Raw genomic sequence first — 20,461 nt, 5'->3', positions numbered from 1 at the left:
CACTGGGTTCCCGGGGACTGACTGCAGGCCGGCCAGGCGGGAGGAAAGAGATGGTGTGCGGGTGAAGACACTGGGCAGGGCTGCAAACACAATGGTTGTGCCTGAGTGTCAGCAGGGGAGCTGGTGTGGAGGGCAAGGTGGTGTACAGCAGCCTGGAGTCGTGCAGGTCCTGCCCCTGGACATGCTGCCCAACCGCGAGATCGCCCTGGGTCTCAGTAATAACAACACATCCAAGATGAATAATGGTTCGTTTTCTGAGTAAAGTCTCCTTGAGAGACTTCTGTGACCTGTGCTGCCGCCGGAAACCTTGTCGATGTCTGTAACCCGAGCTGTCTCGGACTTCAGACTCATAACTGAGACTGAGAGACTTTGAAGGCTTCTGTGACAACCTCCCCCCCCCAAAAAAACAGAAACAGCCCAGACAAGAAGCTATTGAAGAGAGTCCTTAAAAACTGTGATAAAGATGCTGAAGTGTAGCTCCTCACATTTGATAGCTTCTGGCGATGGATGGGGAAGGACTCTATTTTCCTTAAGGGGCTGGCCACTGAGGGTTTGACCATGCTCCATTGAGTATATGGGCACACAAATTGGACTTGATATATTTTTTCTTTTTTCTGTGTGTGTGTGTGTGTGTGTGTGTGTGTGTGTGTGTGAGATCTGGGAGGAATGGAAAGTGAATGTGATTGGGATATAGTTTATGAAATGCCCAAATAATTAACTATAATATTATGTTGGGGGGAAAGTGGGAAACATGGATGGTTAGGGTATAGATCCTGAAATTAGCTTTTGCTAAGAGGAAGAACTGAATGATAGGGTAAAGGGAAAGACCAGTTGAACTGGCATGCAGGTCTCATACCAGGTAGGTGGTGGGCTTAAGTACACGTTTCCGCTGTTCACAGAACCCCCACGTCAGTTTGGGACACACTTGGGGCAAAGCCATTGCTGTCTGCATCTCTGCTGTTTGAGGCAGTTAGGATGTGGGTGAAAATTAAGATCCTCCATTGGGCAAGAGAATCCATCCCTCTGTCATGTGGAACATCAGGAATAATACATCTTTACACAAGGAAGAGGGGGTTTGCTTGTTTGTTTGTTTTTCTGATTTGGCTACATGGCAAAAGCTTGTCAGGACTACAGTCAGAGCTGGCCAGGTCTATGCAGCTGGAGGCAGAAGCAGCAGACTTCTGGCAGATCACGTTTCCCATGCATCCTTGTCCTGTAATGAGGCTTGTACACAATACTCTAGTGGGATGACTTGTGCCCCATCCAAGGGGATTTCCTGAGCCTGGGAGTGTCCTTCTATGCAAGTGTTGTAATTTTAACCATTTACTTAATCACTCAGTTGTCATAACCAATCTTTATATACCTGATTTTGAATATTATTCTACATTAAACAAACTAAGTTTACTTTAAACCTCTTTTAATTTACTCATTTTAGACTTAATTTTGACAACATATGCAGAATAATGTATGATGGGGAGATAAAAATTGGTCTTTCTGTCCAAGCTTGTCCCAGTAAATGAATTACATTTGTACTGATCTTGATTGATCATTAATTTGTACATCCCTAATTATCTCTAACAGTAACCTTTTATAAGATTAGGATTTTACAATTTTATCCCTGCTAAGTTTGAGCCTTAAAAGATTATAATTCTTGAATTAAAGATCTTTTGGTAATGAATTTTTACAAAATGCTGGGTTTTTTTTTTATATGACTAAGTTTCTCCAAATAGCTAAAGCTTAATGAAGATAGCAAAAATATCACAGTTTTTATATGAGCTAATTTTAAAACAAACCATCTTGGAAGCCTAGCGTTGCCTCTCTTAGTCTAAAAACAGGGATACCACGTGATTACCTTAACAAGATGGCGGTAAAGTCCCATGGCATGCTTCCATCCTGATGGGGTCACCTGCCAAGATGGCTGCAAGCCACATGGTACTCCAAGGCGAGCCCATCAGGCACACACTGATTTCCTAAACAGGAATTGAATCCAAGTTACATACATAGTATGCTGTAGCAAATTCAGATTATTTGCACATAGACTTTGTACTATTAATCATTTTATGTTACAGAGTTTAAGCTAACTTTTTCTGTTTGGAATTTGGAGCCTTTTAAAACCAAGTTTACATATTCTGACACTGCCTTTTAAAATCACACTTACAGATTTTGATATAATATGCATTTTTGGAATGCTAACTATACATACAGGCAGGATTTTTCAGGCTTGGAGTGATAGAAGAAGTTGGCCAAAGGCATGAACCGAAGGGTTCTCTGCTACCTCAGTTAGGAACAGACACAAGTTGGGAGACCCAGCAGAAACGGTGACGGCATTGCAGCTCTCACCTCTGAGCGTGTTTTTAAGGGCCTGGAGGAAAAGTGAAGTGAACTTGAGTTCTGCGGGGGAGGGGCCTTGGACCACAGTAGTATTCCATCTTGCAGAGTTGCCTAAATCGGTTTAGACATTAAAAATCAAACGTTTGGGTCAGTGGTGGCCAGGTTTAAAACAAGGGGAAGGGGGCAGAAGAGCGTGGCTAAGCCTGGGACAGAGCAGAAGAGGAAGGAGTCCGTCTCCGGCTTTTTAAGGATTCCAAGGACTTACAGAGCTACAACACGAATGCGCTGTTTGTGTGACCGCGCTACACGCATTTGTGCAATCACGCAGCGCCCTGATGACGTAAGACGTAAGATCCCTTGCTTAGCTACTAAACTGCGCATGTGCGGTCGTGCAGCTGGAGCGGCAGAATGCTAACAATCTCCGTCTCTACAATCCCAGCTCTTAAGATCGCAGGGCCAATGGAAGGTTCTCAATTTCAACTATGGGCCAGTGGAGAATTCCAGGAATTCTCGACCAGTCTTAGCCAGTAGAAAGGTATTGGAGTCTTAGACTGAGCACGTCTCCTTACAGATGGCGCTCCAGTGAACGCCAGACCTAATTGTAGTGCCCCTGAGTTAGGTCTAATGGATTACCTTGTCCAGGTGTTTTGCTAGGTTGCACGTGTGTTCTGGTCAAAAGCAGCATGGCTTCCCACTTAGGTCAGACTGAATCAGGGGCAAACAGAAGGGTGAGAGAGGAAGGATCGAGACAGACAAAGAAAATGCCGCCCGAGAGACAGGTGGACCTACCTGGCCCTCTCAAGTCCAGGGCTGAGGAGCACATGAGAGTCAAGGAGAAGGCGTGTGTGTGTGTGTGTGTGTGTGTGTGTGTGTGGGGGGGGGGGGGGGTTCAGCTTTCTCACCCCAGGTTTCCACACCATTGTGTTAGATCATTAAAGGAAGCTGTAGAGAGACAAAAGGTGGGAAGGAAGAGAGGCTTCTTCCGACATTAGGCAAGTCCATGTTTATTCACAGTAAGGAGCCTCTTTCGTCACCCATGTGTGCGGGTGGCCAAAATGCCTACAGAAGATGGGATGCAGCCCCTTATAAAGGGGCAGAAATGACTGCAAGGGAAGCTGGGAAGTGTAGTCTTTCAGCAGGAAACAAATCATCGACGACAAGGAATGATGGGAAAAGGCCGTGAAAGGAACTCTGTTGGCCACAGCCAGGGAAGCCTACTGGCTCCGCGGACAAGCGGCTCTGCAGGGTAGTTTGGGTCAACTTCATACCAACTAGAGTCACCTGCTGAGAGGGAGCATCAATTGAGGACCTCCTGTGAGGGGGCATTTCTGTGGGGCATTTTCTTGATTAGTGATTGATGGGGAGGTTGCATCTCACTGTGGGGGGTGCTACAGTGAACAGGTGGTCTGCGTTGTATAAAAGTCAAGTTGGATGAGCCACGAGGAGCGAAGCAGTTGAAGACATTCCTCTGCTTCAGTTCCTGCCGTGGCTTTCCTGATGATGCACTACGAGCAGTAAGCAAAAACCTCACTCCCTGAACCCACACCCAAACCCTCTTCTCCCCAAGTAACTTTGGTCAGGTTGTGTATCACCTCAACAGGGAGTGAGTTAGGACAGCTGAGCTTTGGAATAGGTGGGAAGTAACTAGCTGAAGAGGACTTGTGGGTACATAGCATTCCAGTCATTCCAGGCATTCCAGGAAGCGAAAACAGTACAAAGGGAAGGCCAGCATGGGAGCAACCTGGAAACAGAGCAGTTAGTAAGGGTGTCACAAAGACCAAGAGGAAGTGCATGAAAGGAGACAAGGACAACAGTCTAACTGTGTGTGTGTGTGTGTGTGTGTGTGTGTGTGTGTGTGTGTGTGTGTGTGATGCTGGAGAGTGGGCCTCCTGCATACTAGGCAATAGTTAAACATTTTTTTTATTAGATCTATTTATTTTATGGGTGAATGCTTTGCATGTATATGTGTGCACCATTTCCACGTCTGGTGCCTGCATAGGTCAATAGAGAGCGCTGAATTCCATGAAACTGGTGTTATGGATGATTGTGAACTACCATGTGTGTGCTGTGAATCAAGCCTGGATCCTTTGCATGAGCAACAGGGCCCTTATCCATCGAGTCATCTCTCCAGCCCACAGTAATGGTTTTGATGTGCACTGTGCTGGGTCCGTGGAGGGCGGACTGTACACATTCTCTTTTCTGTTTGAATGTGGTATATATATGTTTTCCTCTGTGTCTGTGCACATGAGCCTGTGGAGACCAGAGGTCACTGTTGAGTGTCTTTGTCTATTGCTCTCCACCTCACTTTTTGAGACAGGGTCTCTTACCAGCCCAGGAGCTCACTGGCTTGGTTAGACTGGCCGACCACAGAGTTCCAGGGATCTGCTTGCTTCTGCCCCCACAAGAGCTGGTGTTGCAGATTGCAATATGCACCTGGCTTTTACTTGGGTGTTAGGAACCTGAACTCAATTCCTTCCTGCTTGCATGGCAGGCACATTATAGACTGGGCCATCTCTTCAACCCTGTCCAGTCTTCTTTTAAGGGCAATGAGAAGGCATGCAGGTTTTTAAATTTATTATATTTATTTATGTGTATGTGTTGTATGCATGTGTGTTGGAAAAGAATAATCCTGGTGTTCCACAAAAGAACACGCAAACCGAGTGAAAGTTACTCTGCAAGGCCATTTCTCATCACAGAAAGGGTGTGGCACACCCCAAACAGGGCTACTGAGTAGGGCACACGTAGCCTTTTAACCCTAACACAAGGAGGCGTTTGGGTGTTCCTTATTGGCTGAGCTTCAGGCTCATTTAGAAAGCCATGGGAGAAGGGAGCCTGGGGGATGAATGGAGAAATAGTGGTGTTTAGATGAGTAAGCTGATTCTCAGGAATTCCAGGAAGTCTAAAAGCTTCTCTGACAAAAAGGACCCTGGGGAAGAGGACATAAGTGGAATCCCACATGTGGCCATTAAACCTGTTTGTAAGAAAAGGAATAAATTAATCTCTTATATGTGTATGTGTGTATACATGTGTGTATGGATAAGTGTATATGTGGAGGCCAGAGGATGATATTGGGTATCTTCCTCCATCTCTCTCCACCTTCATTTTTTTTTGAGACCGTCTCTCTCATGGGAACTGGAACTCATTGGTTGGTTAGCCTTGCAGAGCAGCAAGCATCAGGAGGCCGCCTGTCTCTGCCTCCTGGTGCTGGGGTTGCAGGTATATGCTGGATGTTGACTTTTGTGCAGACCTGCTCTGCTGAGGTGACCAATTTCAGTAGGAACTGGGTTCTACTCAAGAGCTTTGACAATCTCACAATGACCCAGGCTTTACCAGATCTGGGTTGGGTGAGATTTGATCCTGGTTTGATCTTAGTGCAATTTTTGAAACTTTATCTATTTCTCTAGTCCTTCACTCTGGGATTCTGATGAAATGTGCATGAAAGACTTGTATCGTGTTGCGCATTCCAATGAAAAATGTGGCGGCGATATTTTGTTGTCCTCTAGTAAAATATGCTAGCCACAGAGTTAGCCAGAGAGGTCAGGCAGTGGTGGCACACACCTTTAATCCCAACACTTGAGATCTTATGCCTTTTCTCCCAGTATTTGGGAAACACACATGCCATTAATCCCAGCACTGGGAAGGTTGAGACAGGAAGTGATATGGCTGGGCAGAGAAAGGCATAGGAGGCATGAGGAGGAGACAGGGACTTTTTGGCTGAGAACTCAGGGGCATTCAGTGAGAGGATCCATGGAGCTGGCAAGGTGAGAAGTGACTGTGGCTTGTTCCTTTGTCTCTCTGATCTTTCATCATTGACCCCAACATCTGGCTCTGGGTTTTTATTGTAAGTCTTAGGAGCTGTGCAACAGAAAAATGCTTAGGTGATGTTTCCCTTGCCTCCTTGAGAACTGTTAGCTTTCTTCACTTAGCAGAATATGAAAATTAAAGAATTGAGCCATGTAGCATTAAACATGCCTCTCCAAACAGTGTGTATTGTTGATCCTTCTCTATATTAAACATTCTCCAAATGTCAAAACCCCAAGAGTATGAGGAAACGGGGTGAAATTAATGATGACATGTAAGAAAGAATAAGCACAACTGGAGATGTGGACAGAATATGGGGGGCTGTCAGCTGGCTGGAGTCTTAGCTTTTTTTGCTTAAGTCCTACAGTCAATAAGGAAGCTGATCCATGCCCCCAAACTCCAGCTAGCCTCAGCTACTGATTGATGGCACTGGGTTGAAAGGGTTTTTCAGGGAAAGAGTGTCTTGGTAATTGGGGGCCAAGGAATACCACAAAATTCACAGCATGCAGCAAACCTCATGCAGATTTCTGGGGGTGGGGTAGGGACAGCAACAGACCAGGCTGTGGTGATGGGCTTTGTAGTGGATATGGAGCACGTGAATAGGGAAAATACATCCATGGTGGAGATATGTCTCGTTGGCTGTTAGTGATGGCCGACAATGTGCACATAAAGACAAGGTGAGAATGGGAGGGATCTCTATTGGGAAAGAGACAACAAAGCAAGTCAAATGACAGGCACCTCCCCCAACAAGGCAAGTTTCTGCCCACCACCCTCTGTGAGTTCCTCCCACCATCTTTTTAATGGGTCTCTTGATAGTGTTATCACCAGAGTTGAGGAGCTTATTTTACATGGAAACTAGAGATAAGAATGTGGAAGGAACCACCAGATTGGTATGTAAAATGAATAAAAAATTCCTTAATAAAAAAAAGAGAATGTGGAAGGAAAAAGAGTAATTAGAAGGGGAAAAAATGCAAACTGAAGAGAATGTTAACAAAATAACTCCAGGATAACTCTCGAGAAGTAAGAGAGGCTACTTTACCCTTTTAACCAAAATATTGGGCTAGCAATATGATGGGGCATTGGGAAAACAGAAATCATTATTGGGACTTAAAAATACAAGAAAATGAATAAAAACAAAGGGTTTGAGACCTTGTCTCAAAAACAAAACAAAAGAACACAAACAACAAAAACAGAAACAAAAACTTCTCAGAAAGTAGAACAGAAAGAGCCAGAGGTAAGGAAACAGAAAATACAGTGTGTGTGTGTGTGTGTGTGTGTGTGTGTGTGTGTGTGTGTGTGTGTAATGTGTTCTCACAGACTGCCTGCCAACTAATGGAGATTCCAAAGAGGGCATGGGAGGACCAGATCAGGAGCAGGGAGGGTGCAGGAGGTGGCTCATGGGTAAGAACACTGGCTATGTAAGTATGAGTGAATCCTCAGCATGCTCTGCTACTGCAGCCACAGTGTTGGGGTGGGGTAGGGGAGACAGGTAGATTCTGAAAGCTGGCTGGCCTGTCAGCCTAACCAAAGGGGTAGTTTCTATTTCAGTAAGAAACTCTGTCTCAAGGCAATGAGGTAGAGAGTGTGGAGGTAGAAACTTGATATCCTGTTCTAGACTCCTTATCTTTGTGCACAACCATATATTCAAGCACATGTACACACACACACACACACACACACAGGCAGCGGGGGGGGGGGGTAAGAAAACTCTAAGGATTTGATTCCCCAGATTAGATCCAATGGATGTGACAAGAACTCATGAGCTCATGTCATCATGAAATTTTATACGTGGAGTGAAGAAGTCTTCTGAGCTACCTGAGAAAAAGAAATTTGTTCTCTGACCAGCACTAGACTTCTCAGTGGGAGCCCTAGAATCTGGAAGGTGATGGAACTTTGCCCACAACATTTTGTGGCAAATTATTTTGACTTAGAATTCTGTATTCCATGTTCTTCAGAAATCAGCAAATGTGAAAGAAGAGTAAAGACATTTTTTTTTTTTCCCAAACGTTGCAGTGATATACGTTATATGTTGTCCTGTGATACAGAAAGACACTGGCATACAAGTGCACTCTGCACATTGGGCAACTACCCCCCATCTCCAGATCCTCCCCTTTCTTACCCACTCCCTGCTTTTAGTCCCTATTGGTCACCTAGACAGTTTTGCTACTACTTACATGCCATGCACATCCATGACTTACGTATCTGTATAAAGTCTAAATGAGAGAAAGCATATACTATTTGTCTTTCTGAGTGCCTTAATTCACATCATGTGATCGTCTCCAGTTGCACCCATTTTCCTGCAAATTACATAACTCCATTCTTACATATGGCTGGAAACAATTCCATTGTTTATATATGCCACACAGTAAGTAATAAAGACATTTTCAAAGCTGCTTGGCTGAAAAAAACATTTACCTCAATGTGTCTTCTTGAGTTCAAGGCTAGCCAGGACAACATAGGACAACCCTGTCTCAGCAACAAACAAACAAACAAACCCCCAAAGAATGCAGACCCTGTTTTGATATAGGGTCTTACTACTAAGTAGCTCAGGCCAACTTTCACCTTGTGACTCCATCCCTAGCCCGTGAGTTCTGGAAGAAACAATTGCCAATTTGATGTGTGTATCAGGCCCATGGGATTTGGATGAAATTCTCTCAGAAGGATGTCTTCAAGGAAAATAAACAACAAACTATGTAAAATAATATCCATATCAGGAGGAATTTGAGTCTTTAGGGGATTTTCAGGATACAGAAAGCTATGTGACAATGTTAGTAATCAAGCCAATGGCAGATGGAGAGTGCAGGCATGGGGGTGTAGTTCTTGGGGAGAGAGTGCTGGCCTAGGCTGTGCAAAGTTAAATGTCAGGGCATAATTCAGCATTTGATGCTCAACATGAAGGAGCGGCGAATGTTGCTTTTGTTTTGTGAATCCTGGAAACCACAATCAGGTTCATGGGGCAAGTGCCTGCTGGAGGCAAAGTTTGAACCAAGACTGTCTGGGTTCATGGTTATCGTGACGAGGAGAGAATGCCATGCTGCAGTCACTCAAAGGTGATGTTCCTGTGTGAACGTGAGATGATGCAGTGGGGAGGTGGGAGCATTGCTCAGCTAAGTTATACCCTCAAAGTAGGAAATAACAATGTCCAGATACACAAAAGAAAACACAACATAACAATGGAGAATCTATATAGACGTGGACTAGGAAGTGCCTAAAGAGTTGAGAGTAAGGCTTGGAATGGGCTGCATTTTTCCCTTTTGGCTTTATTGAGCCATTTTACGTGTGTGTGTGTGTGTGTGTGTGTGTGTGTGTGTGTGTGTGTGTGTGTGTTCATACACATGTATGCAGGTTGGATATCTCCCTTTGGTATTCTCCATCCCACCCCCTTTTTTTGAGATCTGGCTTCTGAGCCTTGAGCTCACTGATTGGTTTAGGCTGGCTTCACAGAACCCCGGATGCTCCTGTCCTCATCTCCCCAGCACAAGGATTCCAGGTGCATGCTACCATGCCCAACTTTGAATGTGGGTGCTATGGATCTGCACTCAGGTCCCTGTGTTTGCTCAACACATGCTTTATCAATCGAGTCATTGTTTTTCTTTAAATACACGAGTACACAAACATGAGTTTGATTAGTATTGGTAGTTAAGTAAGGATGAGAGGACTCAAGGAGCCCCTGTGCTTGTGCTAGGTACAGGCAGTTCCCTCACTTCTTTAGCTTCATGTCTGTAGCTCTGGGACTTGGCTGGTCGGAGCAAGTCTGGAAGGCATGCTCTAGAATGCTTTGCTTATTGCAAGATAAACCCAAATTATGCTGAGGTTCTTTGAAATGTGAATCTATTGTTTATGGATTATTTTAGGGAAGGAAAGTGTCTTCTTGGCTTGAGTTTGTAGATCTGAGTAGACACTAGAGTCAAGGTTGTGGGGCCAGTTGACACTGTAGAGCTGTGTCAGGCTTTGAGTTCATAAACGAAGAAGACACTAGGGTTAGATTCATCTCTGATACACATTTGATTATCATCTTATTCTTCAACTACTGAAAAAACTACTGTTAATCAATACGAGGAACGAAGTGAGCTGACTTTTCCTTTGCCCTCTTGGAAGCAGGAGAGAGGCTGCTCACGCCTCACTGCCCCCCTTGACTTGGTTCTGGTTCTCTGTTACATTATTCACCATGGCCTGGTGAAGGGTCTGAACCCAAGCCAGGGCCTCAGCTGGGATGGAGCCAGGGCCACAGCACCATTGCACCTGCTGGGGAAGAGAGCTCCGCCTCCTGCCTAACAGCAGGCTTCTACTTAACCCTGTGGTGTCTGGAGAATACTCCATTATTATTTTTACTACTATTACTACTACTTATTATTACTATCATTATTATTATTTAGATGCTGATTTCTTCACTGACAACCTGATGTAAAGAAAAATGATTCTAGGATGACAGGCTGAGGAAATATGAATCTCCTATATTAAGCAATATATACGGGGAGGGTACTTTGAGGGTGTGTGTGAAGGCTGGGCATTTGACTAATCTGGAATGGACGTGGAGGAGCTGAGGGGGATGGATGAACCACTGGTGTTTTGGTTAGAGAGACACTACAATTTGGAGAGGCCCTTTTATATTTGTATCACTTTCTGACAGGGGCAGAGACTCATGTTAATCATAGAGCTTTTTTTATTTTTTATTTTTTGGTTTTTAATTTTTCTTTCCTTTTTTTTGACTTTTTTTTTCTTTATTAACAAATTTTCTACTCACTCCTCATGCTATTCACAGACCCCCCTCTCTCCTTCCACCCCCCAGCCCTCTTTCCCAAGCCACCCCACATCCCCACATCCCCCAAATCAAGGTCTCCCATGGGGAGTCAGCAGAGCCCAGCACACTGAGCCTAGGCAGGTCCAAGCCCCTTCCCACTGCACCAAGGCTGTGCAAGGTGTCACACCACAGGCACCGGATTCCAGAAGCCTGCCCATGCACCAGGGACAGATCCCGATCCCCTCCCTGGGTGCCCCCCAAACAGTTTGAATCATAGAGCTTCTTAAATAACTGTCCATCAAAAGAAACATTATTTTGGCAATATCTGTCTCAAAAAACAATGGTAACAGAAAAGAAGACTATTATTTGAAAATAGTAAATACCAAGAGACAAATGCCCGTAGGATGAGTGTTGACGCTGTTTATTTATTTTCACATTCTCAGAAATATAAAATTGCCACCAACTTGTCTGCATCAGCCTCAGTAAGTATCTTGGTGGAGGGTTCAGGGGTGATTGATAGGTTACAAAGCCAGATTTAGAAAGGTGACTTAAACATAACAGTCTACTCTCCTATTGCCATGTGATATTATTTAAAGCAAGTCGGTGGGTTAGGCTTCGGGTGTTCTCTCTCCTACTGTTGTCTCCATGGCTGCTCACCGGGCAAGGACATCAGGCTCCTGCTGGTGGAAGGGTCCACCCTCCCAACTGGAGTTTGTCTGGCGCCTTGTCAAGGACTGCCAGCCAGGCTCCATCTGTGTGACCAAATATGACCCATCTTCCTGTCTTACTATTATGAACAGGGACTCATCTTCCCATGCAAACTTGACGCCTGGCTTCAGGTACATACGACACACCTAGCTGGATGGCTTATCAACACAATGGAAAATGCAGAGGAAGGAAGGTTGATCGCACCGAGCAGCCAGACACACGCCTAGTGTTATCTGCGAGTTCCCACGGGACGTGAAATCAAGAACAGTACAAATGGGCTAAACTGTTCTTAAGCTCAGGGACTGTTTGATCTTGTTTCCATCAGTGCTATATCAATAATACTAAGTAATTTTCTGTATGTAAAGGGCTTTGTTGGACCAGTGATAAACCAAACGACTCTCTAAAGAGGTTAACCTAATGTGCTGATGTCCTCGAATCCCAAGCAGACAAAGTCATAGGCCGCTCATATTTATAGTCTTAAGATTTACTAACCCTGTGGTAAATAGCACAATTTCTAAGATTATTAAAAGCATGAGTTCTTCTTCTTTTTTCTCACAATAAGAGAAGAGCCAGCAAGAAAGAGGCCAGAAAAGGGCCTTTTAGCTGCGTGTGGAGGTGCATACTTGTAACCCTAATACTGGGGAGGCTATAGTTGGAGAGTTCAAAGGCAGCCTTAGCTACAGAGTGAGACTTGGACTAAAAAATGATAATAATAATAATAAATCAAAAGATCCTTTTTATTGTTTCTGTTCTTAAAGCTTTATTTCTCTAACTTGCAGGACCTATATAAGACCAGAACTGTTTCCTCTTCCTGAGAATGCAATAAGAAATAAACAGATAAACAAATAAACACAGTTGTCAGCCCTTATCTTGGGACATTTGTCTCTTGGTGCTTACTATTTCTAAGTAAGACTTCTTTTTTTTGTTATTGTTGCACTTAGACACAGATCTTGCTGTGATGATGTCTTTTTATTGGACAGTTAGATGGACAGAGTTAGAACAGGACATCAAGGAGAGAGGCTGGCAGCCTGAACTCATTTGTAGGTGAATGCGGTGCAGGTGCTCTGGGCGCCATGTTGCAGAGGGGATCGCCACCCATCACCAACCCCTCTGAAGGTTTCCTGCAAACCTTTTCTAGCACTAAAATGTGTCTGCATCTGAGACCCTCAGGCCCTCTCATGCTCAGACACTTAGTCTTAAGGCGTGTAAAGGCCAGCTCAAGCTCCTTGATGCCACATGGAAGTAAATAATTTGAGAACCACCCACTTAGTGTGACACATGCCAGTCTCAGTGTGTCCTCTGGATAGAACTTTCTGCTGGAGCTCTAATCCCTTAACAGCCACCATGGAGTGTGTCCAGAGAGTTCTGTTTCCAGAGCCCACACTTAGGCTTGGCTCTTTTCTGGGCAGAAGGAAATCCCCAAGTCTTCCCTTTGATGAGCAGGAATACATGCTAGATTCCTCCTTCCTACCCACCCAAGACAAGAGTGCTTGACTCCTGTGGGTTCCTTGAAGTTCAGGGACCAACCCCAAGAGGAACAAAACAATGGGATGCCTAGGAGCCAAGGCTGCAGGCCTGCTGTGGCACAACAGGCCTGCCTTCCCCTGCCTCTGCCATCTGAAAGAACCGGCTATAATGTTTCTTATTTCTGGCCAGTCTCGAAATGAATGCTTATAGGAAGCTGTCAAAGTGAGCCTAGTATTAGGCTTTAAAGGTCAGTTGGGGGTGGTTTAAATAAAGGCACTTGCTTGGGGTTGTACAGAGTAACAGAGCTCTTAAGTGAGAAGTCAAAATAGAGAACATTGCTGGCTGCCAACAGAACCCTGTGCCATTAACCTTCATGTGAAGTCATTGGAACAGATGAATTATGTTTCCTGGGTGGAAATCTTTTCTGAGAGGGTGGGTGGTGGCATGGATCTATTTTTTATTAAAAAGGTTGGCAAAGTGCAGTGAATGATTCTGTTTGCAATCAAGTCTTTCCTTGTCTTTGACAAGGTAGATTATTGGAGGCAGGGCAATCAGTAGCTTGCCCCCATCACTGTGACACTCTGCTGGATGGGTTTTGTGATACTTGGGCAAGTTTGCCATTATCCTATGTCTTCATTTTCTCACTTCCTTAAACACGATTGAATGTGCCATGGCATGATGAAATTTCCTTAAATGTTGGCAGATTGCTTTATGTGTTCATGTGTGCAAAGGTAAAGTAATCCTATTTATTAATTATACCCTGCAGTTAATATTCACTTGGAGCTGTCAAACGATCAGCTGCAGGAGGTACATGAGAAGTGGGCTGTGAAAACAGCAGCAGCTGTTGCTATAGATAGGGATCGTTGCTGGTATGCTTGGAATCTTTGAAGACATACCAAGAGTAATTTTTAAAGCTTTATTTAATGAAAATTAAGTCTGAATGCAGGGATGTTTGTGTTCTCTTTGTGGAGAATGGAAATTATCTCACTCTGACCAAACACCTAAGGAATGAGTTCCACATCCACCATGTAGAGTGTCCCATGAGAAGAAGGATGGGTCATCTCACTCTGGCAGGGACTGCTACTGGAGGGCAATAGAAGGAGGCGTTCACACCTGGCTCTTGATGTCCTTCCCTGTGAGTTGGGGAGGTGCAATGGCTGCCTAGCTCTTTCTCCAGGCTGCTCTTTGTGGTTAGAAAGGAAACAGATGGGGCAGCTGCAGACTTTGCAGTGTCTGGTCTAAGCTCAGGGTTACTGGCTGCCCAGAACAGAGCAGGTGGCTCAGCTAGAGCAGGCTTCATGGAAAGGATTCAACGGAAAACCTCCCAAAGATAGATGTTACTACAGGAAGATGCTACAAGGCAGCCAGGCTGAGTGGAAAGAGGGACAGGAGATGACTAGGAACGAAGCTGTGGTCTGCACTGGCCAGGCCTGTCTAGCTCTTTCCTCTATTGCTCTTCCTAAGCTTGCTTTCTATAACAGATCCAACATGGCCTCCAACCTTGCGTGACTTTGACCCATGGGCTGTAGCCTCCTCCACTGACTGGAGATGCTAAGACCCACCTGCTTTTGTTGACTAAATACTAATGAGTGCCTGCTGTGTTTTGGCATGGGATCAAGCCATTCTCCTTAGTAGAAAGTTAAGGCAACAATCGGAAAGGCAGAGCAAACAAACCAATGAAAGGTTGAGCGAAGAAGAGGTGGCTGAGGAGAGGGGATAGAGAGCCTTAGGAAGCGAACATCTATGCCACTTTAAAGATGTGGTCGAAGGAGGTTTGCAATCTTGAATGCTAATCAGAACAACAAGGCAGAAATCAAAGGAAGGATGACGTCAGCCTGTCAGGAATGACTAGTGCACTGAAGGGGCAGCCAGAAGCCATGGTACCCGGGGCAGAACGCACACAGAGATGCAGCAGGATTGATGGTCTGAGAAAGGTTGGGAGAACTCCCAGACGGACTTGTAGTATGTGCTGGAATGTGCACCTTTTCACCTCTTAGAAGAAAGGAAGAGCCAGGCATTGGAAAGATCTTAGACTGAGGACTTGCAATATCTGTTTAAAAGGTTACTCCAGTGTGTGAACGACAGGATGTAGAGGGCAAGGGTAGAAGTGAGAAGTCGGGGATACTGAAAGGAATCCTAGAACAGTGACTTGGCCCAGAGACGGCAGCAGAGTTGGTGCAAAGTGGCTGCTGGGATGTCACAGTTTGTGGGTGACTTGGATGTGGGATGCTGAGGAAAAGATAAATCAAAGTTGATGACAAAGTTCCTGCCAGAGGCACTGGCGACATGGGGTTTTCATTTACAGATGCAGGGAAGACGAGGAGAGCAACAGCGGACAGGCAGGGAATTCAGTTTATGCTATGGCCATGTTCAGTTTGAGATGCCGACCGGAGAGCAAATGATGCCAGACTGCTGCTTCAATGTCTGACTCTGGAGCAGGGGAAGGGCTAGGACTGGATGGTAGCTTAGCTCCAGTGACTCGGTGGGTGTGCTTATAGGGCAGAGAAGAAGCCTGGGGCAACTTCCTGAGAGATGTGTGATCTCCGCCCCTAGACCAGGGAGGACGCCAGTGTGTAGGAAGTCCAGATCCAGAGAGAGTGAGTGCAGTGTCTGTCTCCACCACAACACACAGCGCTCCTTCATGCCTGCTCTGACCTCTTGTCCCAGTCAATGGTGGTCAAGAATGGGAGCATGAAGCTTCTATTGATCAGATCTTGTGGGCAGAACCGCGTTTCTTGAGTAAGGGCAGAGCTAGGATAGGCATTCTAAAACCAACCAAAATACAGCCGAAACATCACTGTCAGACTCTTGAGGAGACCACGCCCTGCTAGAGATCCAATGTAAAATGTTTCCCATGGGCTCATGTGTTTGAACACTTGGTCTCTAGATGATGGTGCTGTTGGGGGAGATTGTGGAATCTTCAGGAGATGGGGTCTACTGGAGGAAATGGGTTGCTGGGGAGGGCAAGTCCCAAGACTTACAGATGAGCCCTTTTCCAGCTGTAATTTCTGGGATTTTTCTGGTTGGCTGCTAAGATGTGAACAAGCAACACTGTAAGCTCCTGCCACCTTGGACAAAAGCTGGTCTGGCCACCATGCCCTCCGTGACAGACACTGTGTCCAACCACCATGCCCTCCGTGACAGACACTGTGTCCAGCCACCATGCCCTCCGTGACAGACACTGTGTCCGACCACCATGCCCTCCGTGACAGACACTGTGTCCGACCACCATGCCCTCCATGACAGACACTGTGTCCAGCCACCATGCCCTCCGTGACAGACACTGTGTCCAGCCACCATGCCCTCCGTGACAGACACTGTGTCCGACCACCATGCCCTCCGTGACAGACACTGTGTCCGACCACCATGCCCTCCCTGACAGACACTGTGTCCAGCCACCATGCCCTCCGTGACAGACACTGTGTCCAGCCACCATGTCCTCCATGACAGACACTGTGTCTGACCACCATGCCCTCCCTGACAGACACTGTGTCTGACTACCATGCCCTCCGTGACAGACACTGTGTCTGACTACCATGCCCTCCGTGACAGACACTGTGTCTGACTACCATGCCCTCCGTGACACACTGTGTCCAGCCACCATGCCCTCTGTGACAGACACTGTGTCCAGCCACCATGTCCTCCATGACAGACACTGTGACTACCATGCCCTCCCTGACAGACACTGTGTCCGGCCACCATGCCCTCCCTGACAGACACTGTGTCTGGCCACCATGCCCTCCGTGACAGACACTGTGACTACCATGCCCTCCCTGACAGACACTGTGTCCAGCCATCATGCCCTCCCTGACAGACACTGTGGACAAAATAAATGCCTGTTCCCTTGGGTTGCTTCTTGTCAAGGTTTTGGACACAGCAATGAGAAAACTCACTCATATAGCCTCTATATCTTTTAATTTGTCTCAAAATTTTAAAGAATATTTAAAAATGCCATCTGACTTTCCTTTCCAAAGAACCTTAGAACACTTTGTCCCATAAATACCAGGATCTTCTGCTCTCATATTTGACCCCAGTCTTGACAACGTCTTTCCCATGTCTGTGTACACAATCTAGTCTCAATACTCCAGGTATCCTGTCCCTATGGAGCAGCCTTAGGATGGATGACCATCATATTCCCGATAGTCCACATTCCACCATTTTACTGCATCCCTGGTGGTGGTAAAGAGCTCTGATCAACCTGTACAAGTTCTAGAATGAGCCTTTCATCTAAACTGTCTAAGGCATCCAAGACAGTCATGTGAAGAGTTCCTCTCAGAGGAGACAGGGGAAGAATGGGAAGAAGCCACGTGACCAGATGTTGATTAGAGATTGCCCTACTTCAGGATGGGCCTAGAGTGTTGCTTCCCTCTAGGCCCTGGCCTCAGGTAGACTTTCCGTTCTGGCAAGCAGACCACTGTGCAGATATGAGCTGTGAGTCCCAGGAAAGAAGAGGATGAGTGAGGTAATTGCATGTATCTCCAAAACAAAGTGTACATTACTTGAAAAGGAAAGGCATGCCATTTGTCTCATGTAACTACATTTACGTGCTCACGAGCACCTGAGGGACAAGCTTAGAGACATTTTCAGTGGGATGTCTCCCAGTTCCACAGCATCTTAGACAACACAGGAGTCATTTTATATTTGTTCTCTGGGTTCTGCTATTGTGAGATGCTGTCTTTCTGGAGAGCTACCAAGCAGAGTCTAGCTCTCCTATAGAGACAGTGGGTCACAGAGTTGACCTTTCTTCCTCTGATGACCAAATTTAACACCCTTGAACTGCTATGTGGCAAATGCCATGTGGTTGCAAAAACCTTGTTATGTTCCAGAGCTCCGTTCCTTCCTGCTTCATTCTCATGGGGGCATCCTGTCATGGCCAGGAGCAGCAGCTGGCCCAGACTTCCCGGGGAGGGGGGAGATTGGATTTCCTGTCTGCAAACCTCTGTGGTCTCTTATTAGCTTGTCTTGGTGACTAAGGATAATTCACCTGTGTTCTCTCAGTAGAAAAGCTCACAATAATTAGAAAGATATTTCAAATGCTGGGGAGAGAAACACCACACACTTGGGTTGTTCATAGGCACATGTGTATGCATGTAAGTAGAGAAGGCAAAGGCCAACCTTGATGGTCAAACACAGGAGCTGTCAACCTTTTTATTTTTAAACACTTGTCACAGGGACAACAGGATGACTAGAGAAGGTTCATTGCAAATCCACCTTAGAGCAACAATTCAAGTGTGCGTGTTTTGAAAGGGAAAGGCATGATGTTCTTTTATGGTAGATAAAACCAGAAATTTCTTTCTCATGGTTGTGGAGGCTCAGAGTCTAAGGTGGAGGTCCCAGCACATTAGGAGTCTGTGGAGAGGCAGCCTGCTGGTTTGTGCACACTGCCTTCTTGTGTCCCCAGATGGCAGATGCATGTGGATCGGTTGCTCTCCAGAAACTATGCACAGTGCATTCTGGGAAGGACTATGTGAGTGTTTTCCAAACCTCTCTCTAGAAATGTGCACCAGGATTTTAAAGTGTCTGGGATCACATGCCTTGGCTTTCCTGCTTGTCCTGGGCATGGTGAGCTCTCCTGCTTGTCCTGGGCATGGTCATGAGGTTGAGCACCCCTTTCCAGGCCTTTTTAGCCTTTGCTGACCTTCTGTAACAGTTAATTCTCTTGTCCTGTGTGGAAGTTTTTAACTAGACAGTTTTTAGTTAAGGGGCTACACTTCCCCAAATGTACAGTGTTTGTTGAACGGATTATAGTTCTGTGACCATTTTCTTACCTTTCCTTTTCTGTCTGTGATTTTGCTGGCTTTTCCTTTTCCTTCTAAACAGAACAGTGACCCAAAGAGCTATCCTTGACCCGTATTTTATTTTACTATTTTATCTGCTAGGTTGAGTCATATGAAACTATCATTTTTAGGATGTTGAAAAATGGCTGAATGCCAGAAACTTTGGTGTGGCTATTCCTGACATGTTCCTCCAGGCAGTCTGAATTAATCCCCTCCTCTCTAGACCAAAACCTCTTTCCTCTGTCAAGGGTCACTCAGCATGTAACGTGGTTGGTGATTTCTGTTCCATCTCATCCTTCATGACCACCTCGGAGGCCTCACTGTTCCTGTGGCCTCTCACACATGTCTTTCTGGTAGCATTTCCCACTGCCTGTTCCTTCCTGTGATTTCATTTATTATTTACAAATGTAAAACTCCTCAGCTCTAGAGCTTGATGAATTTTCACACATGCATGTCCCCATGCAACAGCCTCTTAGCTCAAGACACAGCAAGCTCCCGCCACCTGGGGAGTTCCCTCACACCCTTTGCTGGTTATTAACCACTATCAGCCGTCAAAGATGTCAACTGCTCTGACCTCTATCACTATTGATACTTGCCATGGCCTTGAACTTCAAGTGAATGGCATCATACAGTATGCTGTCTTTGGGATCTGGCTCTTTTTTCTCGATATAAATACTTGTGACTATCTATCATCTATTGTGTCTACCGGTATTGTGTCCTTTTTTATTGTTATGTAGGATTTCATTCTGTCAAGATCTAGTTGGCATACTGCGAATGGATACTTGGATTGTTGTAAAAATGCTTTCAACATTCTGGAGTCAATTTTCTTTGTTTTTAGGCATGTCTATGGGATTAGATTGCTGGTTTATGGGGTAGACATGTTTAATATTAATAGAAAAAAAGCAAGCAGTTTTTGAATAGATTTATTCCATGTTATGCTCTTTCCAGAAATATGTGAATCAGTGTGTGTGTGTGTGCACGTGTGTGTGCACATGTGAGTGTGTACATTCACACATGTGTGTGTAAAGGTCAGAACTTATGGGAGTTGATTCTTTCCTTCCAACATGTGGATCTTGGAGAACAAACCAGTTCATAAGCCTCCACAAGTACCCACTAAGCATCTTGTCAGCCCACATGTATACATTTTGCCAAGAAGAATCTGCTGAGATTTGAACCTGACTTAGTTGAATGGCTAGGTCAAATTGAGAGAACTGATATCTTAACAGTCACATGTCCAGTGTATTATCTATTTTATTGTGTTTTCTTTTGTTATCACATCAATATTGTCAGTATAGAAGTTTTGGCATCTTTTGTTAACTGTGTCCTTATGTATCTGATTTTTTAAGTGTGTATATTGTGTGTGTGTATTCCCATGTGTGCAGGTACATGTGCACACGTGTGGCATCTTGTATATTGAGGCAGGCCCTCTCATTGAACACAGAGCTTGCTGTTTCTATCAGTCTGGCAAGCTAGTGTGCTCTGGGATTCCACGGCTCTGCCTCCTCAGCACTGAGATTACAGGCAGGCTGCCACGCCCTCCTGGCTTTCACGTGGGCTCTGTGGACCGAGCCATCTCTTTGCTTCTGAGCCATCAGATCCTCATCTTTCATTGTTTAAAATACAACGTTATAAGCTA

At 45.4% G+C, this 20,461-nt stretch overlaps 1 protein-coding gene across 1 annotated transcript in view; it reads left to right on the top strand.

The window, feature by feature from the left end:
- The window catches only part of Ncald (neurocalcin delta), a 396,699-nt gene that overhangs the window by 33,779 nt on the left and 342,459 nt on the right, over nucleotides 1-20,461 (top strand).

Source organism: Peromyscus leucopus, chromosome 20 (genome assembly GCF_004664715.2).
Source record: "Peromyscus leucopus breed LL Stock chromosome 20, UCI_PerLeu_2.1, whole genome shotgun sequence".
NCBI lineage: Eukaryota > Metazoa > Chordata > Mammalia > Rodentia > Cricetidae > Peromyscus > Peromyscus leucopus.
The sequence above is the reverse complement of the archived record's forward strand: the minus strand, read 5'-3'. Positions and strand labels throughout refer to the sequence as shown.